The 19,565-nt window shown below is 38.1% G+C and overlaps 1 protein-coding gene across 2 annotated transcripts in view; it reads right to left on the bottom strand.

The window, feature by feature from the left end:
- Positions 1–19,565, bottom strand: part of Shc3 (SHC adaptor protein 3) — a 184,726-nt gene that overhangs the window by 7,867 nt on the left and 157,294 nt on the right. The window lies entirely within an intron of this gene.

Below are 19,565 nucleotides of genomic sequence, written 5' to 3' on the forward strand. Positions count from 1 at the left end.
AGGGACTACTGCACCAGGGACTACCACACCTCTCTGCCCTGTTCCTTCCCTCACAGAAGCCTCTGTCCAGCCACCCTGCACTTTACCACTGGGGTCAAAGGGCTCCTGTGCCCCTCTTGCGTATGGGCCTTTGCATAGTTTTTCCCTGACCTGTAAGTTCTTCCACCTGAGAATCTGGCTCAGCCTCAGTCTTGAGACCAGAACCTCCTGATGGCCTCTCTCCCACCATGCCTCCCAGACCAGCCCTAGCACATATACGCTGCCGTCACAGGCTCTTCCATTGGCGGATGGGCCTGGCCGAGACAAAAGGATCACACTACATGTTCCTGGGCTTCCAGTTCTAGAGTTGTGCACAGTGTGTGCTGTGGGAAGCTTTCCTTATTTAGCAGAATCAGACTAGCTGAACCATGGGACGCAGAGGCCTGGATTCTAGGAACTGCTGGGAAGCATGTGGCGCTGTGTGGAAGTGGTTCCCTGTCTCCTTCTGGAATTTTCCCCCTAAGAGAATGGCTTCCCTAACTCCACCCTATCCTGTCCATCACAGAAGAAGTTCCTCCCGGTCCTTACCCCCTTTACCTGTATATTATAAATAAAAGAGAGTTGGGCGAGTTGTTGTTTTAAGAGGCCAGAGCTGGTATGACCAGATCCGACATGCCCCCTCCCATTTAAAAAGAGTATTGGCTCTTGTGTGTTTATTGAGTAGATAAGTTTTTTGGATACTAGATTAAAAAACCACCAACATCCTCCTCTGGCAGTTAACCCTTTTCTCCTCCACACGGGATGTAATAGAGAGGACCCCCACAGTGTGCCCCATGAAATTTTCCTGAATAAATAAATGGGAGGCAGAAGAAGGATTTGCATCCTGCTCTGCTCAGTAACCTGTACTGTGGTCCCTGAGGACCAAAAGCCATCTCTACCCTGAGCTGGTAAATTTTATTGGTATACCTGCTCACCTTTGAGCAGCCCAGCTTTGCTCCTTTGAGATGTGGGAGATGGGAAGTCGATGCCTGGCTAGATGGTTAGCCCTCACAGGTCAGGATGCCTGGGTGTTCTGGTCTCACTCTCCAACTGCAGGAGATCCCTCTTCACCAGTGTTCATATGAGTGGCCAGGAGCCCATCCTCTCTCTAGACAGCTAACCCTCTACCACCCTGCAGGAATGTTCAAGGGCACGTATATTCTCTTCCTTACTTATTTGTCCTAATACTCTCCTTTCTCCAAATTCTTAATGTCATTCCCACCTCCCCTAAGGTAGCTCCTCTTGTCTATTCCTCCATCAACCACTGATGGGATGTTAGTTTCTGGGTCATTAGCCCCAGATTCCACTCCCAATCGGGCTGAAGACTCAGAAATTGATATGTTCCGAGTGAATGTGTTGCAAACCCCACCCTAAGTGCTAAAGAAGTGCAAGCCACCTTCTCAGGGCCCTACCCACTGGCAGCTCAAGTAGTTACCAGAAGCTTTGAAATTAGGATTATCTTGCCCTTTGTGGTTTTCCTCCACCTTTCTCTCTGTGCCCTGGAGAGGGAAGAGACTTCCTGAGCTGCAGAGGCCCCTGCTTCATGGGCAACCAGCCTCACCAATGATGAAATCTGTTGGACAAGTTGGAAAAGAATCTTTTTTTGCAAGACTTCCCAGTATCTTTTCATTGAGAAGGTTGTTTAATTCTCTTGAAGCTCCTTGGAATTTCTGACCACCGCCCCCCCTCCAAAAAAAAACCACCCTGGGTGATGCATTAGCTAAGTATTTAGAATCTGGGGCACCCAGAAACTCAGCTTGGGACCAGTATTCTTGGGGTATTGTTTTAAACTTAACCCCTTATTTCTATTTTTTAATATGTTGGTTATGGAGGAATTGGGTGATGAAGGAAGGTGTACGACAGAAAGTGCCTGAAACAGCAGTCTCAGCCAAGACCCAAGTCACCTGAGGGACTTTCAGTAACCCCATACCCAGGTCACACCCAGGACAATTCCATCCAAAGCTGGGGAGGTGATGCCCACACATCCACATAGCTCAGACTTCCCAGGTGATCCCAACATGCTGCCAAAGTCAAGAGCCACCAGTTGGTGTCTTTGAAGTACACAGGCTAGACAACATAAGCACATAGGAGTAGTCATATATTTACTAAATTAAATAAAAGGATCTATTCATCTAATTTCTATAAATACTTCCTAGAACTTCAATCTGGCTCCTGCCCAGAAAACTTGCAGCCTACAGAGTTATCTGTATGGATCCACAAGTTGCACACTAGAAATGCCAGTATCTGATTAAAACCACCCAGCCCCTGGGATAAACCAAGGCTCTAGACAGCTAAAGAGAGTCTGCTGTAGTGAGGACACACTGATTGCTAACCCCAGACAACTAACTGTACAGAGATCTGTATAGCAAAGAGGAAATAAAAATGAGGAAGGAAACTCCATTCTTATCAGTCTACAGAAGAATAGACCAAAATATGCATATATTAAAAAAGAAAGGTCTAAAATCAATAATCTAAGCTTCTACTTTAAGAAACTAGAAATGAAAAAGCAAATTAACCTAAAGTAAGCAGAAATAAATACTGAGAATGAGAACAGAAATCAGGAAATTGAAAGCAGAAAACCAGTAGAGAAAATTAGTGAAATCAAAATATTAACAGAATTGTTAAGCTGTTAGCAAGGCTAAGTAAAATGAGGGGTGGAGGGATACAAATTACAATAAAAAATGAAAGAGGATTACAGATCCCATGAACATTACAAAGATAATAGAGGAATACTATGAACAACTCTATGCCCATAAATTTGATAAACCTGCATGACATGAGGGACAAATTCCCTGAAAGACACAATCTGCTAAAACTCACATGAGAAGAAACAGACAATCTGAATAGGCCTCTCTAGCAAAGAAATTGAATCAATGATTAATAACCCTCCTCAAAAGAAAGCACCAGGCCCAGCTAGGTTCACTGGTGATTTCTATCAATCATTTGAGGAAGAATTTATACTAACTCTCTAAAATGTCTTGCAGAAGACAGAATCAAAGAATACTTCCTGACTCATTCTATGAAGCCAGCATTGCCTTAATACCAAAACCTGGCAAAGATATTATAGGAAAACTATAGAAAGTATTTCAAAAGAACATAAATGCAAAAATTCCCAACAAAATATTGTCAAATCAAATTCAACAATGCATAAAAAATTTATATGTCACAACTGAGGGATTTATTTCAGATGTTTAAAGTTGGCTCAATATTAAGAATCAATATAATAATTTATTACATTAACAAGTTAAAGAAGAAAAATCACATGACAGTATCAATAGATACAGAAAAAGTATTTGACAAAATCCAACACCCATACATGATTTTAAAAAATCTCTCAATAATCTAGGAATAGAAGGGAAGCTTCTAAACTTGATAGAGAATATCTTCCCAAAAACCTACAGATAATACTATAACTAACAGTGAAAAACCAAAGATTTTCTGATAAGATCAGGAACAAGGCAAGGATGCCCTTTCTTATCATCTTTTTCAATATAATATGGGAAGTCCCAAAGTCTTCCTCAGTACAGTAAGACAATAAAAAGAAATAAAAGGTATTCATATTGGCAAGGAAGAAGTAAAACTACCTTTGTTCACAGACTCATGATTGTTCATTAAGAAAATCTGAAAGAATCAACAATAAAAAAGCCCTCCTTAAACTAATAAGCAGTTATAGTAAGGTTGCAAGTTACAAGGTTAATACAAAATTCAATCACTTTCCTATGTATCAGCAATGAAAATATAGAGTTGAAATTTAAATTGCAATACCATTTACATTAGCATCCCCCAAAATGAAACACATAGGTATAACTCCAATGAAGTATATACAAGATCTATATGAAGAAATCTATTAAAGTCTGATGAAGAAAATCGAACAAGAACTAAATATGGAGAAGGTATTACAAGGAATTCCAAGGTATTCCGTGCTTATGGATAGGAAAACTCAATATTGTCAAGAAGTCAGTTCTTCCCAAATTGATCTCTAGATTCAATGCTAAATCAACCAAAATCCTTGCAAGTATGTAATATTGATAAACTTTTTCTATAGTTTATCTGGTGGGGGAAAAAGATCCAGAGTATCTAACACAATACTGAAAGGGGAGAATGAATTTAGAGAATCATCACTACTCAACTTCAAGACTTACTACAAAGTTGTAGCAATCAAGACATTGTGGCATTGGTAGAGTGATAGCCAAATAGATCAATGGATGAGAACGGAGAGCCCAGAAACAGATCCACACAAACATAATCAACTGAGTTTTAACAAGAAGCAAAGGAAACACAGAAAAATATAGTGTGGACATCTCTATTGTTATTGATTGCATATGAAGTAACCTACCCCTGACCCAAAGCTTATGTGTGAGACAATGAAAGAAAGCTCAGAGGTGGAATGATCAGGTTCTGATACCTGTAACCTAATCAGTGGATTCATTCACTGATATGGATTAGCTGAGTGGTAACTGGATAGGTTGCTGTGGCTGGAGGAGATAAGGCACTGGCGTTTGCCTTGGGGGTTTGTATTTTGTCCATGGGGAGTGGAACTCTCTCCCTCTTCCTATTGCTGTATCCTGAGCTGCCTTCCTCTGCACGCCCTTCCACTATGATGTTCTGCTTCACCTTGGGACTGAGCTCTGGAGGCTGATCATGAACTGAACCTCTGAAATAGTGAGTCTAAATGAACTTTTCCTTCTGTGCATTTTTCTTGTTGGGTCTTTGGGTCACAGCAATGGAAAAGCTAACCAAAACACAAGAAAAAAAGGTTAATTTATTTAAAGACAGACTCTTTCAAAAATTAACTCAAAATCTATTACACAGTTAAATGTAAACCAAAAAACTATAAAATCAGAAAAAATGGCAGATGAAGGGAACCTACTGTAAAGTAGCTGCTCTCTGAGATTGAATCAAGACACCAGTTCTGCAACTGCATGGTGCTACTGAAAGAGTGCGGGAAAGTGCCAGAAGGCAATGCGGAGAGCCAGCAACCAGGTGAAACCAGAAATACCAGTATTTATATTAGAGAGAGAATTAATAAAAGAAATAGACTGCGCCAGAGCCCAGCACATGGTGGTTCAGAGGGAAGGGATGCCTCCCTCCAATAAGCTAAAAGTTCCCCAAGGAATTTAAGAAAAGCAGGCTCTTCTGTCCAGCAAAACCACAATCTGAGCAGAAAAGACTCAGATCCTGCAACATGAGCAGATGCTGGAGAGTCCTGACACTTCCCACCAGGTTTAGTGAAAGTGGTGGAGACGGGTCACCTTAAAAAATTTCATTTTTAAAATGAAAATTAGAAACAGAAAATTAGAAATCCCTGAAACTTAACTTTCCTTTTTTTCTTTCTTTCCCCTCCCTCCTTCCCTCCATCCCTCCCTCTTCCTTTCTTTCCTCTCTCTCCTTCCTTCCTTCCTTCCTTTCTTTCTCTCTTTTTCTTTCCTTTTCCTTCCTTCCTTTCTTCCTTTCTTTTTCTTTCTTTCCCCTCCCTCCATCTTTCCCTCCCTCCCACCTACCCCCCTTCTTCCTTCCTCCCTCCCTCCCTCCTTCCCTCCCTCCTTTCCTTCTTCCTTTCTCTGTTGTCTTGTTTTTGGCTTGCTTTCTTATTGTGTACCAAAGACCAATGTCCACCTAGGCTTTAGTTCTCTCTGGATCAGTGGGCGCTCAAATCATGAGCCACTCTAGGCTCACGAGTGGCGCTGGGTGGTGACAGGAGATACAGGTATCATTCTATGGGTCTTCAGAGAAGAGAAAAGGGTGCTTTCATTTGAAATTGTTGGTCTGACTCTATGACAAGGGCAAGGTTGACAAGGTACGGCAGAGGGTGGGCTCAGAGTCCCACAGAAAGCTGCTACCGAAGCTCCCACTGCAGGCCCAACCACTGTCCCCGTGCCTGGGAGGGACCACTGTCCCCGTGCCCAGGAGGATCTCCAGTGCGACGGAGGCACTTCCCACACTCTCCCCAGCGTGTTCACTGGCACCCTTGGAACTGAGGGGCGCTGTACAGTCCCAACCAGTGCCCAGACTACAGAGGGACAGGCTGACCCGCAGAGCCTGCTGCCACTATGCTCCCATTCAGCACACAGACGCCCCTAACGAGAGTGACCAGTCTGGTCTGAGCTTTGAATGGATGGACAGAAACTTAACTGTGTGTGTCACAAACCACCTACAGCTAAGGGCCTCTGAAATCAAATCCCCAGAAAGAACTGTCCATTTCAAACACCTCAGCAAGGAGAAAACTGATATATATATTTTTATTATTGTTGGCGCATTAGATATTTTGTTTAAAGTGTTTTGTTGGATCTTCCTTCATTATTTGTTTTTTCATAGGTCTATCCAATTTTATGTATTTTTCAATTAATTTGATTGTTTTTCTTGACAAGTCTTCTTCCCCATCTATGTTCTGTTCCCTTCTCTTTCATCCTTCTTCTCTCCTTATTTTATGTTTCCTTTCCCTCCCCACCCTCTTTCTTGCCTTTCCCCCTTCTTCCAATATAATTTAGCATTAAGTATACTATTGATTCCTAACTTTACAATCTATTCTATATTCTTTCTAACCCACTTTTATCAATGGTTAGTAGAGCTGTAGAATCATTAAGCTTCTAAATATATGATGCTGTATGGTTTGCTCTTAGGTTTCCTCTGTTAACTGGTGTTTATTCTCTTTTCTCAAAGCACTGCTGGTGGTAGAAGCAAGCACCTCGATGACACTGGATGTTTTGAAGCTAAGACAACCTCAGTTCAGTCTATGGTAAAGGGATAACTGCTTACTGAATGACCTTCACATTTCTTATGTGAGGAGGAGCCTCACAGGGGATGCACGCAGAACATGGAATGTCCAAACACATGAGATAGCAAACCAAGGACATATTTCCAGAAGTTCACACCCCCCTATAACGAAATCCACAGATATTGAAGTGATGAAACGCTGGATGACAAACTTAAAAAGTTGACTGTTAAAATGACCCATGAATTAAAAGAAGAGCTAGGGAATGAACCCAGAGGAAAAAAGTAGGATACAAATGAGCATTTCAATACAGAGACAGAGATTCTGAAAAAGAAATACTCAGAAATCTTGGGAGTGAAAGATGCAATAAATCAAATAAAAAACTCAGTTGAAAGTCTTGCCAACAGATTAGATTAAGTAGAAGGCTATCTTGGAGCTTGAGGACACAGTAAACAGACTCGAACATTCAGGCGGTATTAAAGAAAATTGTAGGAAACTATGATCAGAATAGATGAGAACTCTAGGACAACCTCAAAAGACCAAAGGCAAGGCTCACAGGTATCGAGGAAGGAGCAGAGATACAGGTTAAAGGCATTGGCAGCCTATTCAGTGAAATAATAGCAGAAAATATTCCAAACCTTGGGTTTGGGATGGATATCCAGATACTAGAGGAATTTAAGACCACAGACAAACAAGACGAGAAAAAAGTCTCTCCGTTACACATTATGATTACAATGCCAAAATTCCAGAAAAGAAGGAAGTAATTTTAGAAGCTACAAGAGAGATGACCAGGTCATATTTAAAGGAAAACCAATGAAAATAACAGATTTCTCTGAAGAAACCCTTAAGTCCAGGAAGACTTGGAATAATGGATTTCAAGACCTTAAAAGGAAAAAAAAAAAAGAACCTGCCAACCAAGATTTCTATATCTAGCAAAAGTCTCCTTCAGAGTCAAAGAAAATAAAAACCTCCCAAGGTAAACATGAAGTAAAGGAATTCATGACTACTATGAGAGCTCAGGAAGAATAAATTTCATTAGAATGGATAAGCAAATGAGAATTAGGATTGAAGCAAACATTGGAAATAAATCAAAATGACAGGAAGTAATACGTACCTATCTACAATAACACTGAATGTGAATGTTGTAAATTCTCAATTAAAAGAGACTGTCGGAATGGATTAGAAAACAAGGCCCAAATCTGTTACCTGCAAGAAACACACCTCATAGGTAAAGACGTTCCATCGCAAGGATATTCCATGCAATGGAAACTGGAAGCAAGCAGGAGGATCTCCTCCACCTGACAAAGCAGACTTCAAGCCAAAATCAGTTAGAAGTGACAAAGAAGATCATTATGTACTGGTAAATGAAACAATTCAACAAGAAGATATAACAATAGTAAATATTTATGCCCCAAACAGTCCACCAGATTACATAAAACAAATGTTATTTGACATAAAGCCTCAGACAGATTCAAATACAATAAAACTGGGTAATTTTAATACACCTCAGTCACAAATAGGTAATTCAGACATAAAATCAGCAAAGACACTACAGGGTTAAACCAATGTAAATCAAATGAACATAAAAGGTATCTGCAGAGTATTTCATCCAACAACTAAATATGCTTTGTTTTCAGCTACTCATATAACCTTTTCCAAAACAGATTATATTCTAGGCCACAAAGCAAATCTTAACAAATTAAAAAAAAATGAAATAATTCCTTGCAATTTATCAGATCATATTGGAGTGAAGTTAGAAGCCAAAAGCAAGAAAAACCATAGAAACTAAACAAACACATGGAGATTGAACAATATACTTTTGAATGATGAGAGGATCATTGAAGAAATCAGAGGAGAAATTTAAAAATTCTTAGAATCAAACAAGAATAGAAATAAAACATACCAAAATCTCTGGGACACAGCAAATTCAGATATAAGAACAAAGTCAATTGCAATGAGTATCTACTTAAAAATTGAGAAAGATCCCAAATAAATAATCTGCATCTCAAGGTTTTAGATAAACAAGAACAAACTATTCACAAAATAATTTTGCTTATACTGACAAGCAAAGAAATAATAAATATCAAAGGTAAAATTAATGGAATAGAGAGTAAATGGACAATAATAAGAATAAATGAAGCAAAGGAGTTGGTTGTTTGGAAAGATGAACAAGATTGATAAACCCTTAGCCAAACTAAACAAAAGAAAAAGAGAACACTCAAATTTTAAAGTTAGAGATGAAAAAGGACATATCACAACTGATGAAATCAAAGTTCAGAGAATCATTATGGATTGTTTTGAAAATTTATATTCTAGTAAATTGGAAAATCTAGAAGAAATATATAAATTTTCTACCCATATGAACTACTAAAACTGAACAAAGGGGCCATACAAAACCTAAGCAGAGTGATAATAAGCTATTAGATCACAGCAATAATAAAAAAAATCTTCCAACAAAGAAAAGCTCAAGACCAGATGGATTCTCCACTGAATTCTACTAGACCTTTAAAAAAGAAATAATGCCAATGCTCCTGATATTTTTCTATGAAACATAAAGGGGGGGTACTTCCAAACTCTAAACCACTATCACTTGCAGAGCCCAACCAGAAAAGGACACTTGGAGGAAAGAAAACTGCAAACCAAATTCCTTGAGAAACACAAAGGCAAAAATCCTTAATAAAATTCTAGCAAATTGAATTTAAAAAACACATTACAAAGATTATACACCACAATCAAGTTGATTTCATTCCAGGGATGCAAGGATTGTTGAACATATGTAAATCACTGAACATAATATACCACATAAATGGAACCAAGGACAAAAATTACATGATCATCTCAACAGATGCATAGAAAGTCTTTGACAAAATTCAACACCTATCCATGATTAAAAAAAAAAAACCTGAAGAGTTTAAGAGGAAAAATCCTACCTTAACATCATAAAGGCTACATAAGACAAACTCAAAGACAAGATTATAACAAATGGGGGAAAACTTAAGACCTGTCCTCTAAAATGAGAAACAAGACAAGAATGTCCACTCTCACCCCTTCTATTCAATATGGCACTTGAACTCTTACCCAGTGCAATTAGGTAGGAGCAGGAAGCAAAAGGGACAGACCTAGGAAAGGAAGTAGTCAAATTGTTGCTGTGGGCAGATGATGTGATCCTTTACTTTGAAGATCCTAAAAGCTCCACCGGAAAATCCCTAGAGCTGATAACCAAATTCAGTAAAACAGCAGGATAAAAAATGAACATATAAAAATCAATAGCTTGTTTTATACACCAACAATGGATCTGCTGAGAATGAAATCAGGAAAATTTTATTCACAATAGCTTTAAAAAATAAAATAATTTAGAGTAATTCTAATAAGAAGTAAAACACATCTATGAGAAAATTATGGAACACTGAAAAAAGAAATCAAAGAAGACACTAAAAGATTGAACGACCTCTCATGTTCATATATAGGCAGAATTAATACTGTTAAAACAGCCGTAGTACCAAAAGCAACTTACAGATTCAATGCAATCCTCCTCAAAATACCAATGACACTCTTTTCAGAACTAGAAAAAAAAAAAGTCCTAAAATTCACATGGAAGAACAAATGAATCAGAAGAGCCAAAGCAATTCTGAGCAAAAAGATTCAAGATAGAGGTATCACAATACCTGAGTACAAATTATACTACAGAACTGTAGTTATGAAACAACTTTGGCATAAAAACAGACACATAGGCCAATGGACAGAATAGAAGACAGAGAGACAAACTCAGACAGTCATCTGATTCTTGCCAACATGCCAAATAATTATGTTGGAGAAAAAGACAGCCTTTTTAACAAATGGTGATGGAAAACTGTATATCCATATGTAAAAGATTGAAGCTAGATCTCTCTTTCTCAACCTGCACAAAGACAACTCAAAATGGACGAAAGACCTGGGACTAAGACCAGAAACTTACCAACTGCCAGAAGAGAACATAGAGGAAGCATAACATATAGACATAGGTGGTAACTTCCTCTCCAGGACTCCTACAGCTCAGGAAAAAGAACTGAGAATCAATAAATGGGGTGGCACCAACATAGAAAGTTTCCGCACAGCAAGGGATATAACAGCATGAAGAAAGAACCTGAAGAAGAGGAGAAAATCTTTGCCATCTACTCTTCTGACAGAGACTGAATATGGAGAATATATATAGAACTCAAAAAACAACTCCAAACAAACAAATTGCCCATTCAATGAATGGGTACTTGAACTAAACAGACACTTCTCAAAGAAGAAGTACAAATGATCAACAAATATGTGAAAAAATGTTCACCATCTCCAGCCATCAGGGAAATGCAAGTCAAAACAACACTGAGATTCCTTCTCCCTCCAATAAGAAGAGCAATCATTAATGAGACAAATAACAACAGATGCTGGTGAGGAAGCAGGGAAAGACAGCCCTGTGCACTGTTGACGGGAATGTAAATTAGTACAGCCACTATGCAAAGCAACACAGAGGTCCCTCACAAAACTAAAAATGGAGCTACTGCAAGATCCAGCTCCACTACTCCTTAGTATGTATCCAGAAGAATTAAAGACAGCGTACTTTATACATGCATACTAATGTTTATTGCAGAACAGTTCACAGTAGCCAAGTTTTGGAATTAGCCTATTTATCTATCAACAAATGAATGGATAAGCACAGTGTGGTATATATACACAATGGAGTTTTATTCAGCCATAAATGAGAATGAAATTGTGATATTTTCAGGAAAATGGATGGAACTGGAGAACATTGTTAAGCAAAATAAGCCAGACTCAGAAATATAAGTACCATGTTTTCTTTCACATGTGAAAGCTAGAGAGAAAAAAAGGGGAGACAGAGGACCTTATAAAAATAAAGCAGGGGCCCATTTTAGTAGAAGAGGGAAGAAGGCGGGGAAAGGGAGGGACAAGGTAGGGACACTGATCAAATTATGTCACATGCATGTATGAATATGCCACAATGAAGCACACTCTTGTATAATTAATATGCACTAATACATTTTATTAAAAAACAGAAAATTATAAAACTCTTAGAAAAATACTATAAGAAAAAATATAGACAGGAAGAGGGTGGAAGAGAGGGGTGGATCCGTGGCATGAACCAAGAAAAGCAGGCAGACAGCTTTTTGACAAGGTGAGTGAATGATCAAGAATTAGGGGGGACTTGACTGGAATTTAATACTGGACACTCAAAACAGGTCAGGGACTCAGAAGATCTTATATAATGAAATAAAAGGGGAATCTGCAGCCCCACAGCCAGAGCAGTGGCTAGTAGTGCAAACCAGAACAGTTCCTATGTGAATACAATAAAGCAATAAAGAAATTAAAGGAAACCACATTCTTGGGAAGACCGAGGCATGTTGGGGTATGGAGAGCTCAGAGATAAGAGACGCTGCTCAAAAAACTGTGCTGCACAGTATCCATGTGTGGGAGGGAAGCCACTATCTCTCTCAGTGGCATGCACAGAGGACAGTAGAGGGAACCATGTGCAGCTGTGGTGCAGGGGCTGGCAGCTGGGGGAGCTGATTATTGGCAGACCTGCGTCTGGCAAACCCATGCTGCATGATAGAGAGTACTTAAGTGACCAGCAGAAAAAATCAAACATGGAGAGAGATTTACACAGGGGAATGCTAGTCATGGAACCCCACCTGGCTTCCCCCTTCCCCTCCAATCTGGCTGCTTGCAGGACCAGCTGGGACAAAAGCACCTGATTGGGAATTCAAAAGGACGGGGTAGGGACAAGGTAGGGACACTGATCAAATTATGTCACATGCATGTATGAAATTGAGTTCAGAGACTAAAGCAGAGACCAGGAATCACAGGGTCCACAGGCGAAGTAGTGGGCTAACAACAGCTCCTACAACAACCAGTGGAACCCAAAGAAGATCCCTGGGGTGCAATCTTCCAATGCAGACCAGCAACTGCTGGGCCTTGGAGGTGCACTGACCAGACAATTGGCACCCACTGAAGAGACCCAAGTATACCCAAACCTACAACCTTGTCTCTAGGAGTTCCATCTCCAGGACTAACCCTCTCACCCTAGCAACCCCAATCATCCTGAGAGTGGAGCTAGTATCAAATTCCAAACAACTCCACCTAACTGCTAAGAAGGGAAGCTGAGAAACTTCTGAACTCCAATGGAAACAATTGTTCAATATTTTATGGAGATCCTTTTTCTTTCTTCTCCTCTCACATTTCTACTCTTTTCGAAACCAAGTAGTTCTCCTGCATCATTTTATTAAGGACTGAGATGTCTGAATAGTATATTACAGTTTTGTTACGTATTCTTTTATTTTTACTTTTTCCTTTTTCAAAAATTAGTACTTTATATATATTTTTCCTCTCACTTATCTGTTTCCCTGGATTCTCTTTCTCTCTTTTCTCCAGCTAACAGTCAACTTCTATTAATTCCTCTTTCACTCTTCTTATAATTTTTTACCTCTATCTTCTCTCCTCATTCCTCATAAACATCATATCCTATACCACTTCTGTTCTTTGTCCACCATTTGAAATTGTGAATACATTTGCAAACTTACTGTTTGTATTGTAGACAATAATTGAACACATCATTTCTGTTTAATGCGGCAAAACTGTAGAAGTCTTAATAGGAGCTATTTGGTTTAAGGCTGTATATTGTTCGCATTGGTGCTGTTATTATTTGTCTCCCCCTTAAAGGTGAGGTCCTGGAAACCACGAGGGACACCATAACTCTACAGGGTAGAAACTGTACCACCTAAGATCCACACTGCTAGATGGGAAGACACATGAACAACATGAAAAAACAAGGGGACAAAGTGCCCCAAAGAAACCAAGATGCTCCAATAACAGAATCCAATGACAACACAGTAGAAGAAATGTCATAGAAGAAGTTTAGAATGTACATAGTTAAACTGCTCTGCAAAGTAAAGGATAATGTAAGAAGTGAAATCAAAGATAACTGTCAGGAGGTGAAAGACCACTTCAATAAAGAGATAGAGATTTTGAAAAGAAACCAAGCAGAAATCCTTAAAATGAAGGAATCAATAGACCAAATTAAAAATTCAATGGAAAGCATCAACAACAGACTAGACCATATGGAAGACAGCCCATCAGACAATGAAGACAAAAAATATAATCTTGAAAATAAAGTTGACCACACAGAGGTGATGTTAAGAAACCATGAACAGAACTTCCAAAAATTATGGGATAACATGAAAAGACAAAATTTAAGATGTATCAGGACAGATGAAGGTGCAGAGATACAAACCAAAGGAATGCACAATCTTCTAAATGAAATAGTATTGGAAAATTTCCCAAACCTAAAGAGCGAAATGGAAAATCAAATACAAGAGGCTTAGAGGACCCTAAATGTACAAAATTTCAATAGACCCACACCAAGTCATATTATAACAAAAATGCCTAGCATACAGAATAAGGACAGAATTTCAAAGACTGCAAGAGAAAAATATCAGATTACATATAGGGGGAAAACAATGCAATCTGAGCTGATTTCTCAGTCCAGACCTCAAAGTTGGGAGGTCCTAGAGTAACATATACCAAGCTCTGAAAGAAAATGGATGCCAACCCAAAAATTATGTATATCTGGCAAAACTAAGCTTTGAATTGAAGGTGAAAACCTTCCATGATAAACAAAAGTTAAAAGAATTCACAACTAGAATTCACGCACTACAGAACATTCTCAAAAAAATATTCCATGAGCATGAAATGGAAAAAAGTGAAAACCAGCAAAGGGAGGAACTACACTAAAGGAATAGTCAATCCAAGAAGAAACTATTTTTAATTAAAAAAACAGAAATAAACTAAAATGCCTGGGAATAGGAATCATATCTCAATAATAACCTTCAGTGTTAATGGCCTAAACTCATCAATCAAAAGACACAGACTGGCAAATTGGATTAAAAAACAAGACCCAACAATATGCTGTCTCCAAGAGACTCACCTCATGGGCAAAGACATCCACACACTGAAGGTGAAAGGGTGGGAAAAAACATGTCACTCACGTGGATCATGTAATCAAGCAGGGGTTTCTAGCTTCATATCAGATAAAGTGGACTTCAAGCTTAAGTTAATCAGAAGGGACAAAGAAGGACATTGCATACTGCTTAAGGGAATTATACATCAAGACATAACAATCATGAATATATATGCCCCAAACAATGGAGCATCTATGTACATCAAAGAAACCCTTCCCAATTTCAAGAATCAAATAGACTACAACACAATAATACTGCATGACTTTAACATACTTCTCTCACTACTGGATAGGTTCTACAAACAAAGACTAAACAAAGAAACTATAGAACTAAATAATACAATCAATAATTTAGACTTAACATATATAGAATATTTAGAATATTTAAAATATTTAAATATTTAGAATATTTAAAATATATAGAATATTTCATCCATCAACAAGCAAATACACTTACTTCTTGGCAGCACATGGATTCTTTTCTAAAATAGACCACATCTTATGCCACAAAACAAATCTTAGCAAATACAAAAAACATAGAGGTAATACCCTGCATTCTATCTGATCATAATGGGATGAAATTAGAAATCAACAATAAAATAAAAATCAGAAGCTACTCTAACACGTGGAGACTGATATACTATTGAATAACTGAATGATCAATGGATGTCAGAAGAAATCAGAGATGAAATAAAACAATACTTAGAGGTAAATAAGAATAACAATATGATGTATCAAAATCTCTGGAACACTATGAAGGCAGGGCTAAGAAGAAAGTTCATTGCATTGAACTCATTCATTAAAAGAATAGAAAGTCAATGAATAAGTGACCTAACATGATATCTCAAAACCCTAGAAAAAGAAGAACAAACCAACACCCAAAGTCATAGCAGACAGGAAATAAATAAAATCAGAGTTGAAATTAATGAAATTGAAACAAAAGAAAAAATTCAAAAAATTGCCAAAACAAAAAGTTGGTTCTTTGAAAATATAAAATTAATAAACTCTTAGCCATACTAATAAAGAGAAAAAGAAAGAAAACTCAAATTACTAAAATTCATGATGAAAAAGGAAATATCACAATGGACACTACTGAAACACAGAAGATAATCAGAAACTATTTTGAAAATTTATATTCAAATAACATAGAAAATATTGAAGACATTGACATATGACATATGACCTACCCAAACTGGATCAAGAGGACATACACAATTTAAACAGATCAATTTCAAGCAATAGAATAGAAGACACCATCAAAAGCCTACCAAACAAGAAAAGCCCAGGACTAGATGAATTCTCAGTCGAATTCTCCAAGACCAATACTCCTCAAATTATTCTGTGAAATAGAAAAGAAAGGAACCCTTCTAAACCATTTCTATGAGGCTAGTATACCCTGATACCAAAACCAGACAAAGACACATCAAGGAAAGAAAACTTCAGAGTAACTCTGATGAATGTAGATGCAAAAATTCTCAATAAAATTCTGGCAAATCACATACAAAAACAAACTACAATGATAGTGCACCATAATCAAATGGGGTTCATCCCAGGGACTCAAGTTTGGTTCAACATTCGAAAATCAATAAATGTGATTCATCACATCAATAGACTTAGAGACAAGAATCATACGGTCATCTCAATAGATGCAGAAAAAGCATTTTACAAAATGTAGCACTCCTTCATGCTCAAAACACTAGAAAAACTAAGGATAGTAGGAACCTACCTCAACACTGTAAAACCTATGTATGCTAAATCCAAGGCCAACATCATTCTAAATGGAGAAAATATTGAAAGCATTCCCTCTAAGAATTGGAAAAAGACAAGGATGCCATCTTTCACCACTTTTATTCAACATCATTCTTGAAACTTTAGCCAAAGGAATTAGACAGAAGAAAGACATTAAAGGAATACGAATAGGAAAAGAAGAACTCAAACTATCACTATTTGCTGATGACATGATTCTGTATTTAGAAGATCCAAAAAATTCCACCAGAAAACTTCCAGAACTCATAAATTAATTCAGCAAAATATCAGGATATGAAATTAATATCCATAAATCAAATGCATTCCTATACATCAGTGCTGAATCAACCGAAAGAGAAATTAGGAAAACTACTACATTCACAATAATCTCAAAAAAATAAATATCTGGGAATCAATCTAACAAAGAAGGTGAAAGACCTCTACAATGAAAACTACAGAACCCTAAAGAAAAAAATTTTTAAAAACCTTAGAAGATGGAAAGATCTCCCATGCTCTTGGATAGGCAGAATTAACATTGTCAAAATGACTACACTACCAAAAGTGTTGTAGAGATTTAATGCAAGTCCTATTAAAATCTCAATGACATGGTTCATAGAAATAGGAAAGGCAATCATGAAATTCATTTGGAAAAATAAGAGACCCAGAAAAACCAAAGCTATTTTTAGCATGAAAAGTGAAGCAGGAGGTATCACAATACCAGACCTTAAATTATGCTACAGAGTCATAGTAACAAAAACAGCATGGTATTGGCACCAAAACAGACACATAGACCAATGATACAGAATAGAAGACACACAACCAAACCTACATAAATACAGTTTTCTCATACTAGACAAAGGTACCAAAAACATACATTGGAGAAAAGATAGCCTGTTCAACAAATGGTGCTGGGAAAACTAGAAATCCATAGGTAACAGAATAAAATTAAAGCCCTATCTTGCACCCTGCACAAAACTCAAAGTAGATCAAGGACTGAGGCATTAGAACAGAGACCCTGTGCCTACTAGAAGGAAAAGTAGGCCCAAATTTTCACCATGCTGGCTTAGGATCTAACTTCCTTAACAAGACTCCTAAAGCTCAAGAAGTAAAATCAAGAATCAATAAGTAGAATGAAATCAAACTAAAAACCTTCTTCACAGCAAAGGAAATAATAACTTGAAGAGACAGGCTAAAGAATGGGAGGAAATCTTTAGCTTAGATAGAGCATTAATCTCCAGGATATATAAAGAACTCAAAAGAACACCACCACTAACAACAACAACAACAAAAAACAACAACCCAAACAACAAATGGGCTAAGGAACTGACAGACACTTCACAGAAGAAATATGATTGGTCAACAAATGTATAAAAAAATGTCCAACATCTCTAGCAATTAGAGAAATGCAAATCAAAACTGCTCTAATATTTTATCTCATTCTAGTCAGAATGGCAAGTATCAAGAATACAAGCAACAATAAATGTTGGAGAGGATGTGGGAGAAATTGCTGGTGGGACTGCAAATTGGTGCAACCACTCTGGAAAGCAGTATGGAGATTCCTCAGAAAACTTGGAATGAAACAACCATTTGACCTTGTTATCCCACTCCTTTGTTTATACTCAAAGGACTTAAAATCAGCATACTACAGTGACAGCCAATCAAGTTTATAGCAGCTCAATTCACATTATGGAACCAAACTATGGAACCAACCTAGGTGCCCTTGGACAGAAGAATGAATATAGAAAATATGGTACATATACAGTGGAATATTACTCAGCCTTAAAGGAGAATGAAATTATGGCATTTGCCAGTAAATGGATGGAACTAGAGAATATCATGCTAAGCGAAATAAACTAATCCCAAAGAACCAAAGGACGAATGTTTTCTCTGATATGGGGATGCTAATTACCATGTGGGGGCGGGGGTGGTTAGGGAAGAATAAACCTACTTTGGATTAGACAGGTGTTATGGTTTGGATGTGAGGTGACCCCAAAAGCTCACATGTGAGACAATGCAAGAAGGTTCAGAGGAGAAATGATTGGGTTGTAAGAGTCTTAACTCAATCAGTGAATTAATTCCCTGATAGGGATTAACTAAGTGGTAACTGAAGTGGTGGGGTGTGGCTGGAGGAGGTGGGAATTGGGGCGTAGCTTTGGGTTTGTATTTTGTATCTAGAGAGTGGAGTCAGTCTCTCTCTCTCTCTCTCTCTCTCTCTCTCTCTCTCTCTCTCTCTCTCTCTCTCTCTTTCTCTCTCTCTCTCTACTTCCCTCTGCCACACTGTTCTGCCATGATGTCCTGCCTCACCTTGAGCCCTAAGGAATGGATCCTACTGTCTATGGACTAAGACCTCTGAAACCGTGAGCCCTCAAATAAACTTTTCCTCCTTTAAAATTGTTCTGGTCAGATCCTTTAGTCACAGCAGCAAAGCAGCTGACTGAAACACCAGGGGTGTGAAGCAGGGCAGACCAGGGGTAGGAAGGACAGGAGAATGAACCGAGCATTATCACCCTACATGCATATATGGCTACATGACCAGCGTAACTCCACACCACATACAACCAATGAGAAGTCAAACTCCATTTATCTATGATGTGTCAGAGTGCATTCTACTCTCATGTACAGCTAATTAGAACAAACTTTTAAAAAAGAAAAAAAAATGTAGATAACCTTGGGTTTGGCCATGCCTTTCCAAATACACCACTGAAGCACAATCCATGTAAGAAAGAATTGATAAACTAGACTTCTTTAAAATGAAGAGTTTCTGCTCTGGCTAAGACACGGTCAAGAGAACAAGAAGGCAAGCCACAGACGGGGAGAAAATCTTGGTGAAAAACATATCCAATTAAGTACTGTTACCCAAAACACACATACAAAGGATTCTTAAAGCTGAGCGATAAGAAAATAATCCAATCGGGGAAATGGGCCAAACACCTGAACAGAGCCAAAGAAGATATACAGATGGCAAATAAGCAAAGGAAAAGATTTCCACATTATGTACCATCCAGGAAAAGCTGATTAAAATGTCAACAAGACACTATTGTATCACGTCTTTTGGAATGGCCAAAATCCAGAACAGATAGCAGCAAAAGCTGG

The sequence above is a fragment of the Sciurus carolinensis genome, chromosome 15 (assembly GCF_902686445.1).
Source record: "Sciurus carolinensis chromosome 15, mSciCar1.2, whole genome shotgun sequence".
NCBI lineage: Eukaryota > Metazoa > Chordata > Mammalia > Rodentia > Sciuridae > Sciurus > Sciurus carolinensis.